This window comes from Sminthopsis crassicaudata, chromosome 1 (assembly GCF_048593235.1).
Source record: "Sminthopsis crassicaudata isolate SCR6 chromosome 1, ASM4859323v1, whole genome shotgun sequence".
NCBI lineage: Eukaryota > Metazoa > Chordata > Mammalia > Dasyuromorphia > Dasyuridae > Sminthopsis > Sminthopsis crassicaudata.
Genome location: NC_133617.1, coordinates 257,931,029 through 257,957,927, shown reverse-complemented (window position 1 = coordinate 257,957,927; position 26,899 = coordinate 257,931,029). Strand labels below are relative to the sequence as shown.

The following is a 26,899-nucleotide window of genomic DNA, read 5'->3' as shown; positions in this document are numbered from 1 at the left end:
AATAAAGCTCATTGGAAGAATGTCTGATAGTATATTTAATGTGTCACACCAAAGCTTGGAGTGCCTGCATCTATAGAAGAGGAAGAAGATACCTCATAATTTCTTTTCAGAGTCCACTTAGGTTATTATAATTGTACAACATTAAATCTCAATTGTGTTTTTGATCTCTATATTTACAATGTTTTAGTCATTATGTCTAGCTTGGATCTCAAAATTCAAGGGAATGGGCAATTTAACTACTTTATTTGTAGAATTCCAAATTACTTTCCAAAAGAAATGTGCCCATTAACAATGTGTTAATATGTTCTCCTTTTCATGAACCCTTCAATATTAACTATTCCCACATTTTGTCATCTGTTCCAGTTTTCTTGGTGTAAGGAGAAACTTAATTGTCATTTTGATTTGCATTTCATTTATTATTAGTGTTTCATAACATATATGTGATTGTTAATAATTTGTGATTCTTCCTTTGAGAACACTTTGTTCAAATCTTCTGATGACCTAACATTGAGGAATAACTTGTGGTCTTATGAGTTTCTTTTAGTTGTCTCTTTAAATATTGGATTTAAGACTCTTTTCAGAGATATCTGATATAAAAATTTTTTTCTCCACAGTCAACTATTTTCCTTATGATAGATGCAATAGTTTACTCATGCAAAACCTTTTTCAATTTCACATAATAAAAATATCTTGTAATTTTCTATTATTTATATTGTTTTTAAAAATCCCTGTACTAATAACTTTGAGAATTATATCATATTTCTCTCTTAATTACTTTATGATGTAGTCTTTAATGTTTAAGCCATGTATCCATATTGAACTTGTTGTAAAATATAGTTTAACCATTGGAAAAATCAAATGCTCTTGGATAGGTCAAGCAAATATAATAAAGATGACAATCCTACCTAAACTAATCTATTTATTTAATGTTATATCATTCAAACTCCCAAGAAATTATTTTATTGATCTAGAAAAATGACAACAAAATTCATCTGGAAGAACAAAAGATCAAGAATTTCAAGGGAATTAATAAAAAAAAATAAAAAAACAAATGAAGGTGGCCTAGGTGTATCAGATCTAAAACTATATTATAAAGCAATGGTCAGACATCAAAACCATTTGTTACTGGCTAAGAAATAGATTAGTTGATCAGTGGAACAGGTTAGGGTCACAGGATAAAATCACTATAGCAATCTAGTGTTTGACAAACCCAAAGACCCCAGCTTTTGGGATAAGAATTCACTATTTGACAAAAACTGCTCGGAAAATTGGAAACTAGCATGGCAGAAACTAGGCACTGACCCACACTTAACACTATATACCAAGATAAGGTCAAAATGGGTTCTTGATCTAGGCATAAAGAATGCTATTATAAATAAAATAGAAGAACATAGGATAGTTTACCTCTCAGACCTATGGAGGAGGAAGGAATTTGTGACCAAAGAAGAACTAGAGATCATAATTGACCACAAAATAGATAATTATGATTATATTAAGTTAAAAAGTTTTTGTACAAATAAAATTAATGCAGACAAGACTAGATGGAAATCGATAAACTGGGAAAACATTTTTTTTACATTCAAAGGTTCTGATAAAGGCCTCATTTCCAAAATATATAGAGAATATACTCTAATTTATAATAGTTCAAGCCATTGTTCATATCAAAAGATATGAACAGACAATTTTCAGATGAAAAAATTAAAACTATTTCTAGTCATATAAATTGGTGCTCCAAATCACTATTGATCAGAGAAATGCAAATTAAGACAACTCTAAGATACCATTACATGCCTTTCAGATTGGCTAAGATGATAGGAAAAGATAACTATGGATGTTGGAGGGGATGTGGGAAAACTGGGGCACTAATACATTGTTGGTGGAACTATGGATGAACCCAACCATTCTGGAGAGCAATTTGGAACTATGTTCAAAAAGTTATCAAACTGTGCATACCCTTTGATCCATCAGTGTTACTACTGGGCTTATATCCCAAAGAGATCTTAAAGGAGGGAAAGGGATCCACATATGCAAAAATGTTTGTGGCAGCCCTCTTTGTAGTTGCTAGAAACTGGAAAGTGAGTGGATGTCCATCAATTGCAGAATGGCTGAATAAATTATGGTATATGGATGTTATGGAATATTATTGTTCTGTAAGAAATCACCAACAGGATAATTTCAGAGAGGCCTGGAGAGACCTACATGAACTATGCTAAGAGAAATGAGCAGAATAGGAGATCATTGTACATGGCAACAACAAAACTATATGATGATCAATTCTAATGGACATAGCTTATTGTAATATGGGAGAAAACTGCCAGTGGCTGCTGAAGGTCTAATTCAGCTCTGTAGAATGGATCTCTTCATGTGAGAGGATGATGATGATAATGATGGTGATACAAGGAGACTGAGAGACAGACAGTTGCTGTTCTCTGACCTCTCCACTGAGAGGCTGTTCCATTTTCTGACCTCTCTCCTCTTCAGTTAGGCATGGCCCCTAACAATTCCCCATTTTTTTGTTTTAGACGCGATTATCCCCCCCCACACACACACACAGCATGGTCAGTAAGTTTGTGTATTTGCTGTTATCTGAGTCTGCATACTGAGGAATGCAAGCAGCACTATCATCTCTGGATGGTTGTAGCAGATGTTGATTTTGTGAGATATCATGGAGGCAAACTTTCAAATGGAGAGGAGGATTATAGTCAGAACAGGGATTTAAGTTTCTCATCAGTCTCCTGTCTCAGCCCTTTGATCTATTGACCCATTTGATTACCCTGACTAAAAATGTCTCTTCTCCTTTTTTTTCCCCTCTGGGTTACTGATGGGGGGCTCCTACTTATAAACAGCTCTTGGACGCTTCTTCTTATGTCCCTGTTCGGGAGCCACTTGTTGTGATACAGGAGCCACCTACCAGTGACTGCTGGAGATTTAACTCAGACCTGCAGACCTCATGTGAGAGGATGATGATGATGATACAAGGAGACTGAGAGGTAGTTGCTGTTCTCTGACCTCTCCCCTGAGAGGCTGTTGTGTTATCTGACTTCTCTCCTCTTCCCTCTACCCCCAATTTATTTCATTCCCAATCCACAAGCAACACCTGTCAGTAAAGGCTACTTTGCAACTCCAGATATCATCCACAGCTATAGAGGCTCTGGGAGAATTGACCTGACCCTTCACTTAGGCATGGTCCTTAACAATGGTTCTCTTCAACAATGAATTGATCCAGAGCAGTTCCAGTTGTTCAGTAATGAAGAGAACCATTTACACCCAGAGAGAGGACTGTGGGAACTTAATATGGACTATAACATAGTATTTTCCCTCTTTCTGTTGTTGTTTGCTTGCAGTTTTGTTTTCTTTATCGGGTTTTTTTTCTTTCTAGATCCGATTTTTCTTGTACAGCAAGATAACTGTATGGATATATATTGGATCTAACATTTTTTAACATGTAATGGAATATCTGCCAACTAGGGAAGGGGGTGGGGAGAAGGAGGGGAAAATTTGGAACAGAAAGTTTTGCAAGGGTCAGTGTTGAAAAATTACCCATGCATATGTTTTGTAAATAAAAAGCTATAATAGTAAATAAAATAAAATAAAATATAGTTTAAAATTTTGGTCTAAGCCTAATTTTTGCTGGATTGATTCCTAGTTTCCTCAGCAATTATTATCAAATAGGGTTTTTTTTTCCTAAGTTATTTAAGTTAAAAGCACACTGGACATTAGATGATTCAATTCAATTATTCCTGACCCTTCTCATTCTAGTCTGAAGTACTTTTCTGATTTAAACAACTAGCAAATGGTTTTGGTGATTACTAATTTATATCACTTGAATTCTAGAAGTGCTATTCTTCCTTCATTCCCATATTTAAAAAAAAATATTTTCTTTGATATCCAAATGAAATTTGTTAGATGATCTTAAATCTTTCAATCTGTTTTCAAGGTCAGTTGATTTTGATAGCAGATAACATGTGTTTTTTTCCCCCAGTCTTTTGGTTTTGTTCTAATATTTCTATTGTCTCAAAGAATAATTGATTGATGTTTGGTCTATTATAATTTGAGTTCATTAATTGGACAAAGCTTACCAAATTCTGTTCTAAGCTTTTTAATTTCCTGGTTATTTCCTTGTGATTGTTATTCCATTTCTATGTTTCATTTCTTCTTCAATTTGTGTGGGAATTGTTTTTTTTTTTGGGGGGGCTTGCTGCTTGAAGTTATGGCCATGGAGTCATTCCCTCTAGGTTGGAATTTTTGGTATCCTGATCTATTAAAGGAGTCAGTATTTCCTGTTATTTATATATTTCTTCACTCTTAGTTCTTAAATTAAGGCCATCTTCTGAGGTTAGACTCTAACTTCTGCTGTGATTTTAGGTGGTGTAGTTTTGCTTGGGTTCAATCTGAGTCTCCTGAGGTCCTTTGCCAATCTTCACCTTTTTTCTTTTTTTTTTTTTTTCTTTTTTGCTATCTTTTCTTTCTTTCTTTTCTTTCTTTCTTTCTTTCTTTCTTTCTTTCTTTCTTTCTTTCTTTCTTTCTTTCTTTCTTTCTTTCTTTCTTTCTTTCTTTCTTTCTTTCGAGAGGAAATTGGAGTTAAATGACTTGCCTAAGGTTAAGTGTCTAAAGTCACATTTGAACTCAGGTCCTTCTGACTCCAGCATCCTGCTCTATCTACTACACCAGCTAGCTGCCCCCAAACCTTCTCCTTTTTCAACATTAGGTCACCCTGGATTTTGAGTTTCTTAGTTCAGTCTCTTCTGGACACTTTATTACCATAAAGTATCTCAGGATAAAGAATCTCTGTGCTAGGGTTGTCCTAGTCTGAGCACTGTCATGCCTGGACTGATGACATTTCTAATAATTTTCCATTTCTGTCCTCTGAGTGTCTCATCACCCCAGGACATTCTGAGGGGTTATACTTTCATTTCCTCTAGATATAGAGATTTGCATTCTATATGAAACTCTAGTCATGCTGGGAGGCTGGCTTTTTGTGGTTTTCCTCTAGTACTGACTTTTCTGAGGGCCCTCTTTCCTATTTCCTGTTAGTTTCTGGCTCTCTTTTTGTACAATTCTGCTGTGGAAGAATTCACTCATTATAATTTCCCATTCTCAACACTTTCAGTATCGTGATTTTTTAGGGTTTTGTCGGAGGAGGTATGTGAGAACTATTATTCTTCCTGCTTCAGGTTTATATCTTGCCTGGAGATGAGAGTGTTGTACCTTCAAGACTCTATATGGCATCTTAGGATCTCAGCTTGCCTGGACCTGGGGTGTCCCAGTCTGAGTGCCATCTCTGTTATACTATTGGCTGTGGCCTGTAGGTCTTTGTATTTTTCCTCAAAACAACCATTTGAGAGTTTTATTATTACTGTTTTCTAGCTATGGGTATTGTGATTTGAAAACCTCTCTGTGTCTCTGTCTGTCTGTCTGTCTGTCTGTCTCTTTTTCTCTCTGTCTCTTAAAACCTCCATAATTTGAAACCCCAAAATTGGCATTTTATTCCCTTCCCTTCATATATTAATTCTACATTCTTATCATTATATATTATTCTTTCCCAATCATATGTCACTCAGGGGGTGGAATGGGAGGAATGATGGTAGAAATTCTTTAAAGAAAATCTCTTTCCCTTACTCTCAAATGATAGGTCCAAGATTACACAGATAAGGAGTATTATTTCTAGAATTTGAACTCAGGTCTTTTGATGTCATGTTCTTTCTTGCTATACTATGTTGCTATAACCTATTCTTAAAATGAAAGGTTTTGATCTGGCTGGTTCTGACACCAGCCAGAATTCCTGTAGGGTTATCAGGCTTTTTGTTGGCAGTCTTCCTTCTTTAAAAAATAAAAAAATAAAAAAAAAATAAAGGAAGAAGAAAAAGCAAAAATTCTTCAAGTGGCTTAAGTCCTACTTTTTTCTGCATTTATTTTGCAATTGTTTCTCTCTGTGTCTCTATCATTGTCCCTCTCTATGTTTCTTTCTGTCTCTGTTTCTCTCTTTTTCTGTCTCTCTTCAAACCTCCATAATTTGAAACATTAGAATGGGCATTTTATTCCCTTCCCTTCATATATAAATTCTATATTTTTATCATTATATTATTCTTTTCCAATCATGTCACTTAGGGGATAGGATAGGAAGAATGATGGTGGAAATCCTTTAAAGAGAATCCCTTTCCCTTACTCTCAGAGAGCTACCCGGTTCCCTAAGTACCTCATTGGCAAGCATCTAGTGGAGAGGGAGGAGACTGTTCTTTAAATGGGTTTGAAATTGCATTGCTAAACAAGACAAAGCAACAAGCCTTTTATAATATCCTGGAACAATCAACTCTACTCCCCTTCAACCCATTGTGCTTTAAAAAAAAAACAAATAACAACAACAACAAAAAAACTATTTATTTTTTGGTGTGTATTGAAAAACCCCACATGCTGGAGGTTGAGCCATGCCCCATTGTATTTATTGTTGCTGTAGTCTTTAAAAAATAACAACAACAAAAAATTCACTCTGCAAATAAATAAATAAATGCAGATGAGCATTTGGTTCCACTAGTTTAGGCCCAGTTGCCTGGCAATGGCAGCCGATAGGAGGCACAGCCGAGAGTCAGTTTAGACGCCAGTGAAAGGAGAAAACAAAAGCATCAGCGGCATTTGTTTCTGGTTAAGTGCTCAATCCGGATGCCTGCTACTGAAGAGCCTTACCCAACTTTTATCTTTATTGAATTCAGTTTTCTTCCTTTTTACAGCTCACCCCCCTTTCCCATCTGCACCTATGCACCTGTTCCTCAAGAATTAACAAAAGTTGAATGATATAGTACATGGTATATTTAAGAAAGACAGAAAAAGACAGAAACTGAGGGAGAAACATGAACATGTGAACTGTCCCTACCCCTCCCTTATTTAGTTTTACAGAGCTTAATGAATGTCTGTCCAGCACTGGTTGACACCTCATACCAATTCTTGAAGGTTGGTATCCAACTCTTGCCTAAGTGGGAACTGTACAGCTTGCTGTATTGAAGATGGGAAAGTGTGAGTTGTATTTTCAAAGGTGCCAGGAAAACGATTTCTTTTTTCCTTTCATCTTTGCCAATTCTGCCTGCAGTCGCCAAAAGGCATCTTCAGAAAGCTGATAATTAAAGCTACGGAATCTGAGCATGAGTAATCATTACCTATTTTCCTTGGGTGTCGCTGCCTGGAGAAAAAAGATGTATTTGCCAATAATTATTAGGTTATCACCTTAGCATATTAACTCCCTGAGGAGCCACATTCTGAGGATCAACGTCAGGCCAACCTTTGCAAGCTGAAACCTTTGAATCATACAAATGCACCATACCCTGAGAAGTCTAAAGAACAGATTTTTTTTTTTTTCCTGAAAAAGATTACAAATGCATAACTGCTTAAAGGCTGTTCAATAATTTGTAATCCAACTCCACATAATGTTTAATTTGGAGTGGGGGGGGGGGCGGTGAATAGACCTGTAGTTTCATTGCTGTGGGAAACTTCCATTGCTGTATGGAAATTTTTTCTATCAATATAGATCAGCTACTTATCTATATTTTTACAATCTTCGAAATTCTGGGGCAGAGAGAGGTTAAGTGGCTTGTCCATAGTCATATATCCAATATGTTTTAGTAGCAGTAGTATGAATCCAGGCCTTCCTGGATATATGACTGACCCTTTATCCATTATATTACAATTGTCTCTTTTTGGTGTTTTACATATGAATGGTGATTTTTTTTTTTTAAAGGAAGCATTTTGAAACAGCCAAGAATCCAATACTTTGAACCAAATTTCCATAGCACAATTTGTAGAAATACTATAGACTATTCTGTCATCCTTGAAGTCTTTAATATACCTCTAGTTATAGAATTTTAAAAAAACTTGGCAAGACAATCTTTTTCTAAATCTAGACTTTTGCATAGTAGCAAACAACATTAATTAACTTGCACTTATAGACATGGTCAAATTAAGCAATTCTTTGCTAGTATTCTGGTCCAGGTCAAGTCAATCATTTCTGAAGAGTGAAGAGGAATTTGTCTTTATTTTTTGTAATTTTCCTTATGAAGGAGAATAGAGGCAACTGGTGAGAGAGGGGGACATCAATGCCTTCCTATTTTTAAAGACTTTGCCTCTCTCTCTCTCTCTCTTTCTCTCTCTCTCTTTCTCTCTCTCTTTGTCTCTCTCTGTCTATCTCTCTTCTTCCTTCTTTCCCTCTCTGTCTCTCACACAATCTATATACACACATGTATGTATATATGGAGATGGATAAGAGATGGATACACATATTTATGTATATATACATATACGTAGCTGCACTCTCACATCACCAATTGCCTGTTGGTCATTTAAACTTCATGTCCTAAAAATATCACAAGCTTAACATGTCCAGAACTAAGCTGATTATTTTGATTATAATTGATTATTTATCCTCTACTTTTCCAAATTTTTCTATTTCTGTCAAAGACACTACCTTTTTTCATGTCTCTCAGGTTTATAACCTTACTATTATCCTCTTTCTCTCACTTCATTTTTGAATCATTTGTAAAACCTTGCTGTTTGTATACCTTCCCAACATCTCTTAATCTGATCACTTCTCTCTACCTATGTAGTTACCACCCCAGTTCAGACCCTCCAATTGTCATCAAGATGAAACAACTTCCTAATTGGCCCATCTGCTTTTAAAGCACTCCTGTCCATCCTTCCAAAAAGTTCAGTATATTTGCCAAAGTAATTTTTCTTAAGCATAAATCTGATGATATAACTCTCCTCTTCAAACATTTTTGGGGTTCTTTAAAATAAACTATATTTTTATATTTTTAAAGTAGCCCTATGCAATCTGACCCAAACTTTTCTAAGCTCACTAAATATTACTCTCCTATACAGCCAAACTGGTCATCTCTCTGTTCCTTGCACATGGAACTCTATATTCCATCTCCATGTCTTTGCACTGATTTCACATGAATGGAATGCTTTTCCTATGTCCTGTATTGTTTTAAAATGCAGCTCAAGCAACTTCTTCTGAATCCAGTCTTTCCTATTACCCCCAACTGCTTTATCTCTTCTGTTTTTTTTTTTTTTTACTAATTTCTTTGTATTTATATTTATTCTCTTTCTATTTATGTTGCTTGTGTTTATTTATAGCCTCTTTGTTTATATTTATATGCAGATTATGATTTTTGAGCTCCTTGAGTATAGGAACTTGTCTTTTGCTTCTTTTTGTATCCCCAGCACTCAACACAGTGCCTGGCACATGGGAGGCATTTAATAAATCTTTATAGGTACTTGTTGCCTTTCTCATCAGAATACACACTCCATGCAAGTAGAAATAATTTGTTTCTTTCTACTTTGAATCCCCAGCACTTAGCAAAGTTCCTGGCACAATATAATGAGGTAACAAATGATTTATTCATTGACTTGTTGAACTGAATTAAAAAAAAAACATAATATATAATAGATAGTGGAATGATAATACTGCTTTTTCTTGACAATAAAATATAGTTTTGTCTTTTGTCGCCCCAAAATTTGAGAAAATAACTTTTAATGTATTTCTCCCAACTTTACAAAGTCTATCCTCTTTGCTTTTTTTATTAGAAAAAAAGTTTGTCCTAACATCTAGTCAAGAATATTCTCTTTTTGGTTCCCCTAAATGAAATTATTTATACAGAATACAAACTTGTAGAATTTGGGAAATCTCACAAAGAGACTTTCATTTCTCTATGTGTACACATATGTGTACATATATACACAAAACCATCATTACCTTAAATTGTGTTAAACAATACAGTATTTTTTTTCTTGTAATAGGACACAATCATAGAGTACTAGAATTTGAGGGAATCTTCGCATTTGCAATGTTTATTACAATTTTTTTATTTTATTAAAATAAAGAAAATAAAATATCACAGGATGGGCAAGGTTATAAAGAGTTTTCATTAAAATGTTCCTGATATAAATGCAATAATAGATTTCATAGGACCCAGTTGGGGTTAGAGTAGCCTCTCTCTCTCTTACCAAAGAGTTCCTAACTTTGGCTTCATACATGCAAGTCAGGATTCAGTACTGGGGACACTCTTTTTAAAAGAAAAGTCATGTTCTTACTTTGATGCTTTTGGTTATTTATACATAAAGAAATCCTAGAGGTAAATCACTTAAAGTTTAAGTTCTACTTATGTCAAGGGTCTCCCCCAAAGAATGGAACTCAATGTACAAAGTAAATCAGATATAGGGCAGCTACTTATTTTCTCCATTTATTAAACTGCTAAAATCACAAAAGACTTGTACATAAACAATAACAAAGCCTTTTACTCTCCTGGAAATTAGTACTCAAAAGACATTAAGACATGAAGTACTTAGTGGGATGTTTGATAGGCTTTTCAGCTTGATCTTGACTGTATCCTATCTAAATAAATCCCTCAGGATCCATTAATTCCTGGCCAGACTGACCTGGACTTTGAATCATTATCCCTTCATGCTCATTTCCAAGGTTGTAGTTACAGAAACTTTCTCCTTCTTCTCTGGCTTGTCAACTCCAGTGGAAATTCCCAAGACTTCCTGACCCCTTAAATTCAGAAGATTCCCTCCTAGGATGAAAATGTATGCATTCTCAAGTTTTTTGTTCAGTCAATTGAATTTAGGAAAAGAAACATAGGTAGACAAGACATCTAGGAGCTCAAGACCCAGACATAAGATTACTTAGGCAGCTCACAAGCCCTTTACCACATCCAAATAGTTGCCATGGCTGCCAAAAGATAGGATTGCATTCTTCCTTCCATTATAGGACATCCCAGAGAGGGTATTATGACATTTCCCAGAAGGAAGTAGAAGAGAACAAGAGCAGAAATTGTTTCTTCTTTTAAATTCTATAAAGTAGATGGCTCTTTCTAGTTTAATGGTCAAGATTCTCTTTTGACACATTCCCATTTCCTTATTTTCATCATAAGAATGAGGGATTGATGCATCATGTGGAAGTTAAAAGGCCTTCATCCCTGGACATTTGTGGCCTCTTTCAAACTTCCTCATCACTGTTAAAGACACTACTTTCTTCAGTGCCATCCTTAATTCTTCCACTGTTATTCACTCCACCTATATAATTTGTTGCCAAAATTTGTACACACCTCTTTACAGTTATCTACTTCAGGTCCTCATAATTCTATTTGGTCTCTGCCTCCCTACTTTTATCTATCACTGCACTAACAAAGTGATTTTTATACCCTCATGTCATCATTATATTTAATAAATGCCAACAGATTGCTATTACTTTCAATGTCAAATATAAACTCTTTTGTTTGGCATTAGAATCCTTCTATAATCTGGCCCCTCCTATCTTCACAGTCTTAAACTTTACTTTGATCATATTTACTGATCTGTTTGTTATTCCTTGCCCATGATGCTCTATCTTCGGATCCTAGTGGGACACTGCCTGCATTCTATGCCTGGAATGTTCTTTCTCATCACCTCCATTGCTTAACTTCCCCAGATTCCTTCAAGATTGAGCTGAAATTTCATTTTCTTTGGGATACCTTTCTTGGTCCTCCAAGTTATTATGCATCAGATCTCCCAAGATTACCTTCCATCTTCTTTGCATGTGTCTTATGAAGTTGATTTTTTACATTTTATCTTTAGAATGTGAGCTCCCAAAGGACTGGGACTATTTTACCCTTGTATTATCAAAAGTGCATGTCAGGAGGACCTGAGTTCAAATGTGATCTTAGATACCTAATATTTCCTAGCCATGTGACCCTGGGCAAGTCACTTAAATCCCAATTGTCTCAGCAAAAAAAAAAAAAAAAAAAAAAAAAAAGTGCATGGTTCATAATAAGTATTTTATAAATGTGAAGTTATACAAGTAGTAATCATCAGAGATGAGATATTCACCAGGTCCTATGACTCCTGAGTCAATGCTCTTCTAACTTTTTCTAGTGATTACTATTGAAACTCTCATGCCTTGAACTTCTTAAATTATTTTATCACAGTGAAATTTGATTGATCTTCCTTTGCAATAACAATGTCTGGCATTAAATTCAACTTGCCCTCTCCACATATAGTCTAACTTTCCGCATAGAAATTAGAGAAATCTTTGAAAAGAAAATGGGATAAGAGGGGAAAGGAAGGGCATGATTAATTAGAGATTCATATCATGAATGCATAAGACTAGATGACCTCTGTTTCTTTCCAACTTTGCCTCTATGATCTTTTAATTACTTGGTGTAGTATTATAAATACATTAGCATTAATAGAGAAATGGCCATTTTAAAGAAAATAAAGGACAAACTTACTAGAGAGATGATATAAATCGATAATAAAGAAGGCAAAAATAGTAAACAAACCACAGACTCCCCAGGAAAAGAAATTAAACATCAATTTATAATTTGAAATGTAAATCTGGTAAATGCATCTAAAATATAAACACATTCATGAAGAAAGAAGAAGCTTTTGAGATTATCAAGGCCAGGATTTCTTAACATTTTTCAGTATGAATGTCATAAATGCCCCTTTTGCAGTTTGATGCCTATGGATTCTTTTTCAGAATAACATTTTAAAATGCATAAATAAAATGTGTAAAATTACAAAAGAAATCTATTATATTGAAATACAGTAGAAAAAAGAAAGAATGAAAGAAACAAAGAAGGAAAGGAGAAAAGGAAGAAAAAGAGAAAAAGAAAAAAGAAAGGAAGGAAGGAAGGTGTAGGGGAAGAGAGAAAGGAAGGAAGAAAGAAAAAAAGGAAGGAAGGAAGGAAGGTGTAGGGGAAGAGAGAAAGAAAGAAAGGAAGGAGTAGAGGAAGAGAGAAAGGAAGGAAGAAAAGAAAAAGGGAGGGAGGAAAGAAGAAAGGAAAAAGGAAAGAGAAAGAAAGAAAGAAAAAGAGAGAGAAAAAGGAAGGAAGGAGGGAATGAAGCAAAGGAGAGAGGGAGGAAGGGAAGAAGGAAGGAAAGGAAGGAGAAAGGGAAATAGTGAGGAAGGGAGGGAGGGGAGGAGAAAAAGAAGGAAAGAGAGAGGAAGAAAGGAAGGGGAAAGAAAGGGAGGGAGGGAGGGAAGGAGAAAGGAAGGAAGAAAGTGTAATGCCAGAGAACCTGAGGCAAGATTAGAATTTTTAATATTTTATTTGAAAGGGAGAGATTGTGCTGGGGGCATGATGCCCTTAGGGCTGATGTCCAAAGCATCCAGCAACCAAAGTGAGTTTTCAGCGACATATATTTGCAGGTGGCTCCAAGCTACCAGGGGGGTAGACTGAGGCAGGGGTGGAGTCAGAGCATTGAGAACTGAAGGGACTATCAATCTGGTTCTGACAGGATGAGGGGAGGTGCCGGACATTCTGATAAGTTGGGCTGGGGAGAGGCACACCAGACGTTCTGATGATGTCTAAAATAGAAGGTCTTTCTCCTTATCTGGATCATCTTGATTAGGAGGAGGGGTGGTATTACAGAATTGAGTAGAACAATTAGGAACTGAGGCCAAACAGAGAAACCAAGGCAAGACAATTTAGGGAAATTGAGGTAGGACAATAAAAGGGAACTGTGGCATAACAGAAGTGAGGAAAGAAGGAAGGAAGGAAGGAAGGAAGGAAGGAAGGAAGGAAGGAAGGAAGGAAGGAAGGAAGGAAGGAAGGAAGGAAGGAAGGAAGGAAGGAAGGAAGGAAGGAAGGAAGGAAGGAAGGAAGGAAGGAAGAAAGGGAGGAAGGAAGGAAGAAAGGGAGGGAGGGAGGGAGGGAGGGAGGGAGGAAGGAAGAAAGGGAGGGAGGAAGAAAGGAAGGGAGGGAGGAAGGAAGGAAGGAAGGAAGGAAGGAAGGAAGGAAGGAAGGAAGGAAGGAAGGAAGGAAGGAAGGAAGGAAGGAAGGAAGGGAGAAGGGGAGGGAGGGAGGAAAGAAGGAGGGAAAGAAGGAGGGAAAGAAGGAAGGAAAGAAAGAAGGAAGGAAGGAGGGAAGCAAGGAGGGAAAGAAGGAAGAAAAGAAAGAAGGAAGGAAGGGACAGAGGATGAAGGAAGGAAAGTTAAGAATCCTTGATTTAGTCAGACTACTCTGTTTAGTGGCAGAACTAGGGCAAACTCAGGTTTTCTCACCTAGTTCTTCTCTTTCTTCCAACCACACAATGAAATTATATGATCACGTTCTTGGGCAGAAATGCACCCAAAAGGGGGTGAGAAGGAAAAGAAACTCCAAGCTTCCCCCACCCACCCAGACTCCAAGTGCACCCAGAGTTGTTTACAAAAGAACTCTTGTGGAGCCTGCTGGTCTTGGTACCACTCTGCTCCATACCCTAAAGCCATCACTGGGCCTCATGGGAGATGTGACTACAGCTTAGGACATGAGATCGTTTGTTCACTCACTTTCTGTGAAAAGAGTTTTGAAATGTATTCTGAATAGACAGCATTTCCTTTGTGTAGTTGGTAAATAACGGAGAGCAAAGTTAGTCAGCAAGTTACATAGTTTCTGCATTCTGATTCTTTGGAGCCCTTTTGTGTGGAGCCTGGGCAGGATGTTTTTAACAGAATGTGACCTCACAAGCATAGAGGTAAGGAGAAAAAAAGTTATTGGGGTAACTGTGAAATATTTTATATCAGACTTCATGAAAAATAATGCTTTAAGAGAACTCATTTTAAAATGGAAGAAGGTTCCAGCTGACACATACAACACATGGGAAAACTTCTTGCTCTAGAAGTCCTTGTTCATATTGGACTTAGCATTTGTTTAGCTATGATCTGAAAAAAAAAAATCAATAATTTTCTGATGATATGGTTTCTGTGCATTTTCCCTCCTTAGAAAAGAATCTTGGATTGGACAGTGTGGAGAAATAGAAAAAGAAATAGCATAAGAGGAATTGAGGGTAATTCCACATATCCAGGAAGAGATGCTGGGTACACATCTGTAGAGAATCACCTGGGAAAGGTAAGAAAAAAAGGTGTTCCTTGGTGGAGGGAGGGTGTGTTATTTTGCTAGGATTTCTTGGGTTTTAGTTAAATGATCCTACCTGCATTTCCTCCCTAGGGTTATTTAGTTTGGATTTAACTGAAAAGATCTCCACCCTTTCCTGGTGCTTTTCACCTTCCCTTCTTTTCTCCTGTCCTTGAAAAGAGCCTCCTCTCCCACCTGTGTTTACTGTGTTAAGAACTCATCATCTGTACCTACTTCCAAAAAAGAAGTCATTTCTGAGACACAAACCAGTTGAGGACAAAGATATACAGAAAAAGAAACTAAAAGCTATAATACTCAGTCATGTCTCTGTTTTTTGTTTTTTTGTTTTTTGGTTTTTTTGAAGTCACTATGTTTTGTGCTGAAAATGTAACTTGTACAGTATGGGATTTCTTTTAGGTTTATATTCACACGGGGGCTGATTCATTTTCTATTTTGGGTTTTTTAAAAATCACTTTTATGGGGATCAGATGAGAACTACATCTGTTGCTTACATATAATAAGTAGCAAACATGAAGGCATGTTGAATGCATAATGCTGAGAATTTTGCTCAAGCAGTTTGTTTGCTGTGATAGGAGACCTTCAACATATGCACATTATATATTGAAATGGAATGAATATAGGCACAGAGTAATCAGACTTAGTGGTCCTTGCTCTGAGCAATGTTATTTTTCTCCCTGGCTAATTTACTAATTACACTACAAGTGACTCTCATCTTCTATGTCAGGTGGCTTAAATGAAGGGGAAAGAACCAAAGTTCTCATAAATCCCCGCTGGGTTTTCAGATCATGGATGACTTTTCTTAAACAAAGAATTCTGACAACATTTCTTTATTTTGGAAGCTTATTGTATATTTATTTGTAGTGCTTTAACTATATAAATATTCTAGTTATAATTATAGGACTTAGAAATGGGGTACATATAGATCTTTTATTCTCATATCTGCTAGTTACAAATAAGGAAAGCCTGGAGAAGTGAAATGACTGGATTGTAATCCAGATAGTAGTCTAGATTTGAGCCTAGGTTCTGGTTTCTTACCCTTACATCACTCTTTCTCTCCATTTTAGTCTCTTTCTCTCTTCTTCATTCCTTATAATTCTTTATTTCTTTTTCTCCCTTCTTCTAAATCCTAATTCCAATCCTACTTTCTCAGAGTTTCTCACCTGAATCAGTGGTTCTCAATCTCTTTCCTAATCTACTTCTACAATCCACAAATCACCAAACTAAACTTCCCAAGTGTCGATTTAGGACAGAGGATGGAAGTAACAACAGCCAAAGACTTCAGTTTCCTACTCCCCTCCATTTTCATCACCTGGGGCTCCTAAAAAACTGACCTTTTCCTTTTTGAAGAATAAACTCTCACATTTTTCACCATAGAGTACACCCTTATAGCTGTACCACAAGGCTTTCACACTTCCTCCCTCTGGACTTTCAGGGCAGCATCCTTTCCAAGGATGTTGAATAAGTCTTCTGGTATCATTGTAGAAAATATAGTAACTTGCACATAGTAGGTGCTTATCAAATTTCCTTTTAATTTGAATGTTGAATTTCAGTGTATTTGTTGCCAATATTGTGGCAATACTTTCAAATATTAAATAACATGGAGTTTCTTATATTTGTAAATAAAGTAAGCAAGTTATTTTAATATTAAACCTCTCTATTCTATCCTACCAACTCTTAAATAATAAAAAAAGAATAGGATTGTAGCATTATTTTCTGACTCATATAACAAAGCAATTGGCATGATACTTTTATTGCACACAATGTGGTGTTTTGATCCTGTTGAGTATTTTAGGTAAAGGCAAATAACAATATCATAAAATCTGATGAACTAATTATAGAAGATACTCATCGACCATTTATAATATGCTATCTCAAAATAAGAGGTCCCATCCCCTCCACCACACACAAAAACAGTGCATGTATTTACAATAAAAACAATGATGCTCTTGGTGAAATCACCCTAATTTTGAAAAATATGAAGAATATATTGGGCTCTTTCCTAACTTTAAGAGAAAAGTTGATATAGACTAAGGCCTACAATGCTGAAAAAAGGCTATATTAGAAAACCAAATTCTCTTTGGTAAATATTTTCTTGACAAAACTCCTGCCATGTCTATTTTGATATGTAAAATAAGTTGGCTTATTTAGGGGTAATTCTACAAATTAAAATGGAAACATAGGCTGTATGTTTCTTCATTAAAAGCCATTTCACAGTATTGATGATAATGTAAATATTTATCCTCAAGTCATTTACAGGTGATACACCAGTAGAGGTCAGTGCAGAGTGTTGAAATGTGAGAGGAGCAGTCAAACAGTAAGATATTAAAAAACAATCAAAGATATCAATAACTATACAAAGTGGGTTTGGGGGCCTATCTTTCCCACTATAATTAGTTCAGTCAGTAGTCACTTATTTAAAGCAATCTCTAGTTTTTAAAAAGAATGTTATATCCTGAATAAATAATTCATTATGTCTCTGCTTCTTTGCCATATTCAGGAAAACATGAATTAAAATTTCCTTTTTTTTTTTAATCAACTATATTAAAAAAAAAAGATATGTGAGTCACAATAACATCACAGTATAGGTCATTTGACTCTCTATGCTTTGGTTTCCTCCTTTGTAATAGCCAGATATTAGAATCATCAGATGAAACATGTTAACCCAAATATTTAGAACTTTCCAATTCTAAATCCTTTGATCATTGCCAAACTTATATAGCTCTAGCAGAACAAATAAACATACAGTAGCCTTTCAAAATAAAGAATTTTCTTTTCTTGGGATCCTTTGTTTAAGGAAAGTCATTCAGGATTTCCAAACCCAGTAGTGACTTATGAGAACTTTGGTTTTCTCACCTTCATTTAAACCACCTGATTTGAAAGATTAAAAAGAAAATCACTTATAGTGTAAAGTCATTTGATTATTTGTTAACTGCAGAAAAAAATAGCAAAGACCATCAAATCTGATTATTCTGCACTCTATACTGCAGTATATATATTGAGGGTATCCTATCAAAACAAATTGCCTGAGCAAAATCTTCAGCATTATATATTCTCAAATTAAAAATCATAGAGAAATCTTCATATGTAAGAATTAAAAGAAAGTATAATTTAAGAAAAAAGTTTAAAGCCACAACCATCACAAAACACAACAGTGGTATTTTATTTAGCAGACAGTAAATGTGCTGTGACAAAACACATGCTGGATTTAGAGTTAGGAGAAATGCTGGACAAATCATCTCACTCCTCTGAAACTTACTTTCCCCATGATAAAATGAGGATAATAATATTTTTTCATACCTACTCCCTCAGAATGATTGTATGGATTATGCTTTGTTTTAAACTGCCATACCTGTGATTTTTTGAAAAGTTACTTTGCAGTTATCATTGTTGAATAAGTTTTTGAGAGATGGTACATAGTTAGTGAATAAAGGGCTTGGACTTGGAGTCAGGGTTGTTTTTTGATTTTGAAGAGGACCAAAATGACATCACTATATTAGAGTCAAGTTACAGTCTGTCCGACTGTGGCTGATCAGACCAATATGAGTTCAGAATGCTTGCCACAGGTTGGACACAAATTGTCCCTATGAACATTTGGAATGTGTCTTGCACTTTTCTGAATTAATTCAATTCTGCTTTGTACCACAGCACCATCTCTGATGAGGGCACTCCATGCTGGGTGGTCCTGTGCCACTGTCTCCCATGTCATACAATCTAAAGTTCTTAAGAGAAACCTTGAGAGTGTTGTTGTATCACTTTTTCTGACCACCTTGTGAACACTTGCTCTGTATGAGTTCTCCATAATTTTTTTTTTTTTTTGTAAGCATTTGGCATTAAACCACGTGGCTATCCAATCGGAGTTGCTCTCTCTGCAATAGAGTTAAAATGCTTGGCCATTTAGGATCTCAGTGTCTGTTATCTTATCTTGCCAGGTGAACTTCAGAATCTTCCTAAGGTAATTCAAATGGAAGCAATTCTGTTTCCTGGCATGACGCAGGTACACTGTCCAGGTTTCACAGACATACAACAATGAGGTCTGTACAACAGCTCTGTAGACCTTCAGTTTGGTGTCAAATACCTCTCCTCTCCCATACTTTCTAAGTTACTTTAATGCTCTGAGTAAACTGAGACTACCAGACATAGCAGTGGGTCCTTGGGAGGAATGGAGTTGGAAAGAGCAATAGTAATGGAGTCATGAGATCTGACCCAACTGTGGCAAGTTCCTTAATCTTTTTGATTATCAGTTTCCTCCTCTGTAAAAAAAGAATAATAATATTCATAGTATTTGTCTCATGATATGAGAGGTAGAAATGAAGAAGTGAGATGACCCAATAGATGAGAGTACTGAGCCTGGAGTCATGAAGATCTGAGTTCAAATCTAATTTTACTGGTTCTCAGACTATGAGCAAATCAGTTCATCTCAGTTCCTCATCTGTCAAATGGGCATAATAATAATAATAATACCTACTTCCCACAATTATTGCAAGGATCAAATGAGATATCTATGAAGCATACAGCCTAATGCCTGGCGTACACTATTTATCTAAATATATCTAAATGTAAATGTATAAATATATAATACCAATATTATGTTGATACATCATAAAACTCATTTTAACACAAATATGACTTTATAAACCTTTACAGAAAAACCCTCATAAACAATTAACACAGAATCAAATAATTTTTTCTTAAAATAACTGTAACAAGAAAATGTTATAAAATATTTTGTGCTTAAAAGTCATTTAACTATCAGAAACAAAACAAAAACAAAGCCAGTATGGATATGTCCTTGCATTTCTAAATGAGAGCACCATGTTCAGAAAAATTATTGGAGTAGGAATTAAGCATGTCTGCATCTGGCTGAGTTGCATGAGCACATCACTTTAACCTTTTACCCTAAGCTTCTATACCTATAAACTGAATGGAATTATAATTGTGACTAAGATCCCATTCAGCTCTAGGTATATGAAAGATTTCTGTTTTGTAGGGTGAATTCCATCTAGCATGATGAGGTGAATTCTAAAATTGGTGCAAGTCGGCTAATTAGGAATAGGAGAAATTTTCCTTTTAAGGCAAATCCCTTCTTATGACACTGCAACTGTCTTTAGAAACCAAATTTCCCTCTTAGTTTCCTTGGGTTTACCTCCTAAATGACTTTGGCCCTTCCTGACTTTACATGTGTGACATTCCAGGGACTAGTAACTTCAAAGGTTTCCCAGGCAACTCTGACAATACAAGTGGTATCAGCCAAGTGTGCCCTTGAACTCTAAGGTCCCTTCGCTTGCCAATGTGGATAATGTCTATGACAAAAGTAAAGAAAAACATCCTATAAATGAGCTGATATGAATGACTTGGCAAAGAGGAGAAAGAATTTGTGACAAAAAAGATAAACTTAGACATATTAAAATATGAGTATCCATTATTAATAAGGGTCATTTTATCAAATACTTTTTAAAAAAAGAAATAGCAAGGGCAAATATTTTGGACAATTTAAAAATCACAACAACAAAATTCTATTTGGCAAAGAATTTGAATTGATACATTCAATAACATAAAAAATTTATAAAAACATGAAAATGTTTGCTGCTTGTATTTTAATCTGAATTTACTAAAGAAAAAATGTAACAAAAAATAGTAGCTTTGTCCTATAGGAGCACTAGCAAATAAATTTCATTCCCTAGTATGTAATTATTACATATTTTAATTCTGATTTTTCTGATTATTAATTCTGATAATTCTAATAAAATAATTTTAATTCTGAAAAAAAACATATCAATTGGAAGGATGGATTAGAATCATCATCATTCAAGGAAACTTCTGAATTTATGAGATCACATATTTATTTCAGTTTTTGAGTCATTAAAATGTATGTGAGAATTGTGAATATTTGTTTTATTAATCACAAAGTTAATAAATGCTTGCAATTTTAAAAATTACCCTTTCAGCTTCATTCAAAACAGAAGTCTCTGATCCCAAAAGGAACAGAGTTCCTTAAAACCAATAGGAACATTGTATCTGGTACCTCAAAAGATTACCCTAGAGAAAGCTTTAAATTTAAAATATACAAAATAAAAGCCAACACAAATAAGTTTTTGCATTGCCATTTTGAGATTTCTTTAACTGAAACTCATTTGAAAAGTTCCTAATTTAGGGTTCACTTATTCTGGCAATGTATGCTATTTCCCTGAATTCCAATGGTTGAGCCTATTTTTGATTTCTGTTGCACAATTTACAGAAATTTCAAGAGTATCCCAAACCTGAGACTATTGTAGTTATGGTTGAATCAAAGGATTATTATTTTTTTTTTTGGTTAAGGTAATGTGTATAATAGGGAATCAGGGGCTTTGAGACTTTATACAGTATGATTCTGCTCTCATATTGCAATAATTGAATGAATATTCTAAATTAATAAGCGTAATGTTTGTATAAGCTAGAGACTAGTGTAAGCTCTGCATTCGTTGATGAGAGCCATAAGCAAATGTTTCTTTCTATCAGCTTGTTCATGAGGCATAAATAATTCCAGTGCAATTATACATTTACCAGTGGAATCAGTAACAGGGGCCTTAGCAAGATCTTTTCAAGTTAGGGAGTGTCTGTAAATACTTTTCTTTTATACCTAACATGTAACCACAAAGTTTTCAAAACATGTGAAATAGATTTTTTTTGTGTGTGTGTTAATGTTACCATTAGAAGTTTCTTATTACACCAATGCAAGTAAGAAAAAATAGCTTTATAGAAAAGAAAAGGAAAATATTAGAATGAATCAAATAACACCACATTACATTTTGAAAAGTACTAACATGAATAATAAAAAAATAATCTACTGACTATCTTTCTTAGGTATTACCATTACCAGGTAGCTTGTTTATTTTGCCACAATTCTTTCATGAATATATATGGACCATAATATGAATCAGCAATGAAACATGACAGTGAAAAATGCTAATGCAATTTTAGGCTGCATTATTAAAAACAAAGTGTATAAGAATTCTCTTATATTCTTTCCTGGTCAGACAATATAGAGAATATTTATATTCAAAGCCAAGTATCACATTTTTAGCTGGACACTGAAAACACAAAAGATATACAGAGGAAGCAGACCAGGATGATGAGGGACCTGGAGACTACACCTTAGAGAGATTGGTTGAAGAAACTTGAAATATCTATGAGAGGGAAGACAGTTCAGCTGTATTAAAGAATTTGAAGGACTGTCAGGGGAAATAGGATTAGTTTTTTTTTTAATTGCCTCAAAAGGTAGAAGCTAAGCATGAGTGGGAAGTTACAGAAGAGAAATTTTTGTCTTAATGTAATAAAAATCTACCAAGTCCTAATTTTGACCTTGTATCACTAAAAACTTTCTCAGTAGAATTCTCATCCTGGCCTGGTCTGTGCTACAAATGCATTGTGAAAGAGCAAAAAAACCAAATTTGCTTTCCAAATATTGGCTTAGTTAAGGGGGCTCTTCATGAGTACACTGACCTTTTAATAATTAATTAGTTGTCCATGACAACCCATGAAACAAAAATATAAAATGGCTATCCGTCCTGTATCATCTATAGTGGTGGCTGTAGGAAAGAGGCAGGTGATTCTAAAACTTAGTCATTGATAAACTTTAATATAGTTAAATAGGTCAATAACAAGAAATGCTTGTCCAGTGAATAGTGCATTGGGAAATTTACAGAATCAATGAGTCATATGTCTTCACATTCTCAGTATGAATCAAATCAGAAAGAAATTAAAGCAAAATGGAAGAATTGCTCACAGGTTCTCTTTGGAGAAGCAAATAGAGGAGTTAGAAAAGCTGGTTTTCTTGTGCTACCAAGAGAAAGAAGAAACATTATTCTAGGGATCATTTGGTCACTTCTATATTGTAGTGCTTATGATAAGTATTTATAAAAAAGGACATCATGAAAAAGGAGCATATAGATAAGCATCTATATGAAGATGAAGAGAGAGATTCAAAGATTCTAAAAAAGACTTTGGTAAGATCCTAATCAGTCTAGAGAAATTTAAATATGAAAGTTAAGAAGGGCAACAGACAGAAGAAAAAAATGGAAAAAAATCTGCAAATATGTCAATGATAAAATAAGGTAATAAGCACTCAGTATACGGTCTAGAATATGCAAAGTGTCATATAAAATTGTCTATTATAACAAACTTAAATTTTCACCATCAAAACACTGGAGTCATCACATTTAGACACCATAATTCCAGATGTTCCAACAGAGGAACTAGAAATAGCACTGAAGAATAAAGACAGGAAAAGCAGATGGTGTAGACCAAGTGACAGAGAGAAAGTATGTGTTGGATATAACAGAGTTATATAGATTTTAAATTAGAAGGTATTTAGAAAGAAAAGAAGATACCAAAGCATGGTTGGGGTGAGAAAAGGAGAAAATGGGGGAAGGAATTTCAGGTCTTAATGCTGAAAAAAAAAAAAAAAGGGCAACTGAGAAAATATCAACAACTATCAATTTATGTTCATACTTTCAAACTTTACAAAATGGAGAAACACAGGCATCAAAGGCACACTTTATAAGGTTATTAATAGGGAACAGAAAGGCTTTTGCAAGTTATATTCCTTAGTCAACCACATCTTTACCTTCATTAAATCAATTGAAAAAAAGTAGATCCTAGGTGTTGAACTTAAGTAGAAACATCTAAAAATAGAAACTCAAGTAAAAACAGAAGTCTGGATCATTGTAACCACATAGTGAATTAATTTTTAAATGTAATGATATATATATAATTGTATTTTTATTTATTTTGGTTAATGTTTCCCAATTACGCTTTAATCTGGTCTTGGCTATACTCATAGTATTACAAGTCACATTCAAAAAGGTTTACTAGGAATCAAATGATATAGGCAAGTATCCCTTTGAATAGTTATTGATGATTTTTCTTAAGGCCTATAATATGGGTATGCATATTTTTAAAAGCCCAAATACTTTGTATCCATATTTTAAGACTTCTTTCAAATGCTCAGGTTAGTGTTTTTTGTTTTGCTTTTGTTTTGTTTTGTTTTTGTCTTTTTACAAAATTCTTCCCTGGTATTTTTCCTTCTCTCCTAAGAAACCCTCAATGTTGTGTGTTCCCCTATAAACCATTTACCCATGATGAAGATCTTCGCTAAGTAGTTTTCTGAATTAAGCCTACTATGAGGTACTCTCCCTTTCCTTCCTTCCCTTTAATGGTATCTTTTTCTCCTTGTTATATTTAACTCTGTTAGTCCATTAAACTTCTCTATAGGTCTAACCTGCCAGTCAATGGTATTTCCAGGTCTCATGGAATATTCCTTTAATGATCCTTCCAAATTCAGTTCCTTAGTAACCTTATTGCTCTCCCAAACCTATTTCATATTTACTATTCCTGGTATTTTGTATGTGTGTGTGTATATATATATATATATATATATATATATATATATATATATATATATATATATATATATTTATACTTCTCCTAAATAAACCTACCTTTTGGCAAAGAAAAAATGCTAAGCAAATTTATCAGCTTCATTGATATCAAACCTATGTATAGGTGGAATAGAAGCCCACTTATGAAGTTGATTTCAGGAACTTTTTGAGAACATTCCCAAATCCTCTCTGCCATAGGGAAGCTAATGTTAAAAATTCCACATCAAATGAGAGCTGAATCTTTTTAACTTGAGACTTAAAACCTCATCAAAATGCAAATACTCCTGATCAAGGGGAGAAAATATATTATCAGTAATTTATAGCTTAATATAAAAGAATATGAGACTAAGTTTTGATATAATAAGCAAATAGGGAACTTCTAAATACTGGGCATATGGGGTTATAACAAAGGGATGAAGATTAAACTGGAAAATTGGGGACACTTAAGACCAACTTAATCTATTGTAATTTGCCCTTTAGTCAGTCTGGCATAATTTACCACATACTTTTAGAAATAAAAAAATATTTTGCTCATGGAAAACCAAAGAAGGGAAAGACAACAGGTGCCAAAGATGAATAGGGCCTTTCACAGCACATTTATCAATTGGAAACAAATCATAGTTTTTACTTCTTTCTCTTCTATAAAGTGGTCTCTGTCTGAGTGTAATTTTTACTTTTTAGTGCAGTCTGCACCTGTGGCCTTTGGACCTAATGTTTATGACAGATGGACTACAGTGTGTTTAAACCATTTCATGGATAGCTTTCCTTCTGTATAGATCCATGCCATGCTAGGCAATGGCACTGGCCCAGTGGGCATATTTATTAGTACACAATTCCTATCTGCTCCCATTGTTCTGCTGTTCTCCTCTGAGCTTAACAGACTCCACTTGGGTCTACCTACTGTCCATCCACTCTCTTGCTTGCCAGGTCACTATCTCTAAGCTCTGTCTTTTAAAAATACAGGGGACTCTATCTAAAATAATTTTCACAATTTCTGTTCTTTCTTTCTTTATCAGTTGTTGACTTTGGAACTTTCTGTCCAAAGCCAATATGAAAATAAAAGAACACTAAACCAAGAATAAGAACCAGATGTGAATCGTGGGTCTTTCACAGACAGTAATTATGTGATTTTGGAAAAGTCATGGAAGATTCTTGAGGGCAGGGACTATTCCATTTTTTATTTGAATTCCTAGCACATAGCATAATACTTACAATGTAACTTTCTCACAACAAATATGAAGCATAATATTATCATCCTTATTTTACTATATAGTACTTGGTTGTAAGTGTGGGAGCCTGGATTTCAACTCAAGGTTTGTGACTCCAAAGCCAATGCTAATTCTACTTGCCTTGCTTACAATCAATTGAGGTGGTGTTTGTTAGGCTCCAGGTGAGTGCCAAGATATTTTACTTAGATGGATCTGCAATTTCATCCTTTTAAGGACGTCCTCCTTCATGTCTGCTTATCCTATGTAATGATCTCTATGATCTCTACCATGTATTTTATTTTAAGAACTTAATTGCCAAATAAAATTTTATGATGAGTTTTTTTTCTCTTAAATAAGGTACAATTATCCTTAACTTATGTGAATTCTCCTGGGTTCTTGCCAGAAAAATTACATGCTTTACCTTGCAGAAAGGATGACAGATAAAACTTAGTGTATGTCGGACTTACTAAGAAAATTCATTCTTCCCATTCATTTCCTTTATGAGCAGATAGCCAAAAATAAAATTATATTCAATGGAAACTGAAAATGGAAAGGGAAAGAAACATCATAGAGCTGTCTGTATGGAGTCACTGATTCAAGAAGTTTTTAAAAGTCAAAACCCTTACTGCAGTACAGTATTTTCATTTCAAAATAAAAATTTAATGGATTGATCATAAAATCCAATTTCTTAGTGTTCCAGTATCTTAGATTCTAAACAAATGAATGGGAAATTCTCAGAAGATGCCATTAGGAATTTGTTTATTCATGAAGTCATCACTTTCATTTTCAAAGAATTGATCCAATGAAGTTGACCACATTGGCCAGTTAGACAGGCAGATAAGCACAGGAGTCTAGACTTAAGAAAGGAGAATTAAAATAGCTTAGAAACTTTATTTTGATTATTTTCTTATGTTTAATCAATCCATCTTGTCAATTACTAAGTTACACATTCTTCCATTTTTATCTTTTTAAAATTTTATTCATTTCTTCAATTGTTAAGTATTTGTTTTTTCTAGTTCCCAGTCTCCCCCACCGACATACACACACATAATGGGAAAAAAAATAAGACCTAGTAATAAATAAGCATAGTCAAGCAAAACAAATCTCCTTGTTGGCTGTGTCCCAAAATGCATATCTCATTATGAATATTTAATTCATCTCTTCTTTGTTAGGAGGGGAGTAGGAATTTTTATTATCATTTCTCTAAAACTGAGGTACCTAAAACACAGCCCATTGGTTTCTTGAGTGTAGCTTGAACCAGATTAAAATGTATTTGGGAAAAAAATTAATGAAATAGATAAAAATATAACAAAATTAGATAATATCACATTTTTAAACTAAGTCCCTTCATGACCAATAGAGATCTTTATTTTCAGATCTATGACCCTAG

The 26,899-nt window shown here is 34.7% G+C and overlaps 1 long non-coding RNA gene across 1 annotated transcript in view; it reads left to right on the top strand.

Moving 5' to 3' along the window:
- The first annotated feature begins 14,398 nt into the window (after positions 1-14,398).
- The window catches only part of LOC141553866 (uncharacterized), a 107,110-nt gene continuing 94,609 nt past the window's right edge, over positions 14,399-26,899 (top strand). Inside the window, exons 1-2 of the long non-coding RNA XR_012485698.1 lie at positions 14,399-14,484; positions 14,733-14,858. This is a non-coding gene — a long non-coding RNA (uncharacterized LOC141553866). The remainder of the gene's footprint in view (positions 14,485-14,732; positions 14,859-26,899) is intronic.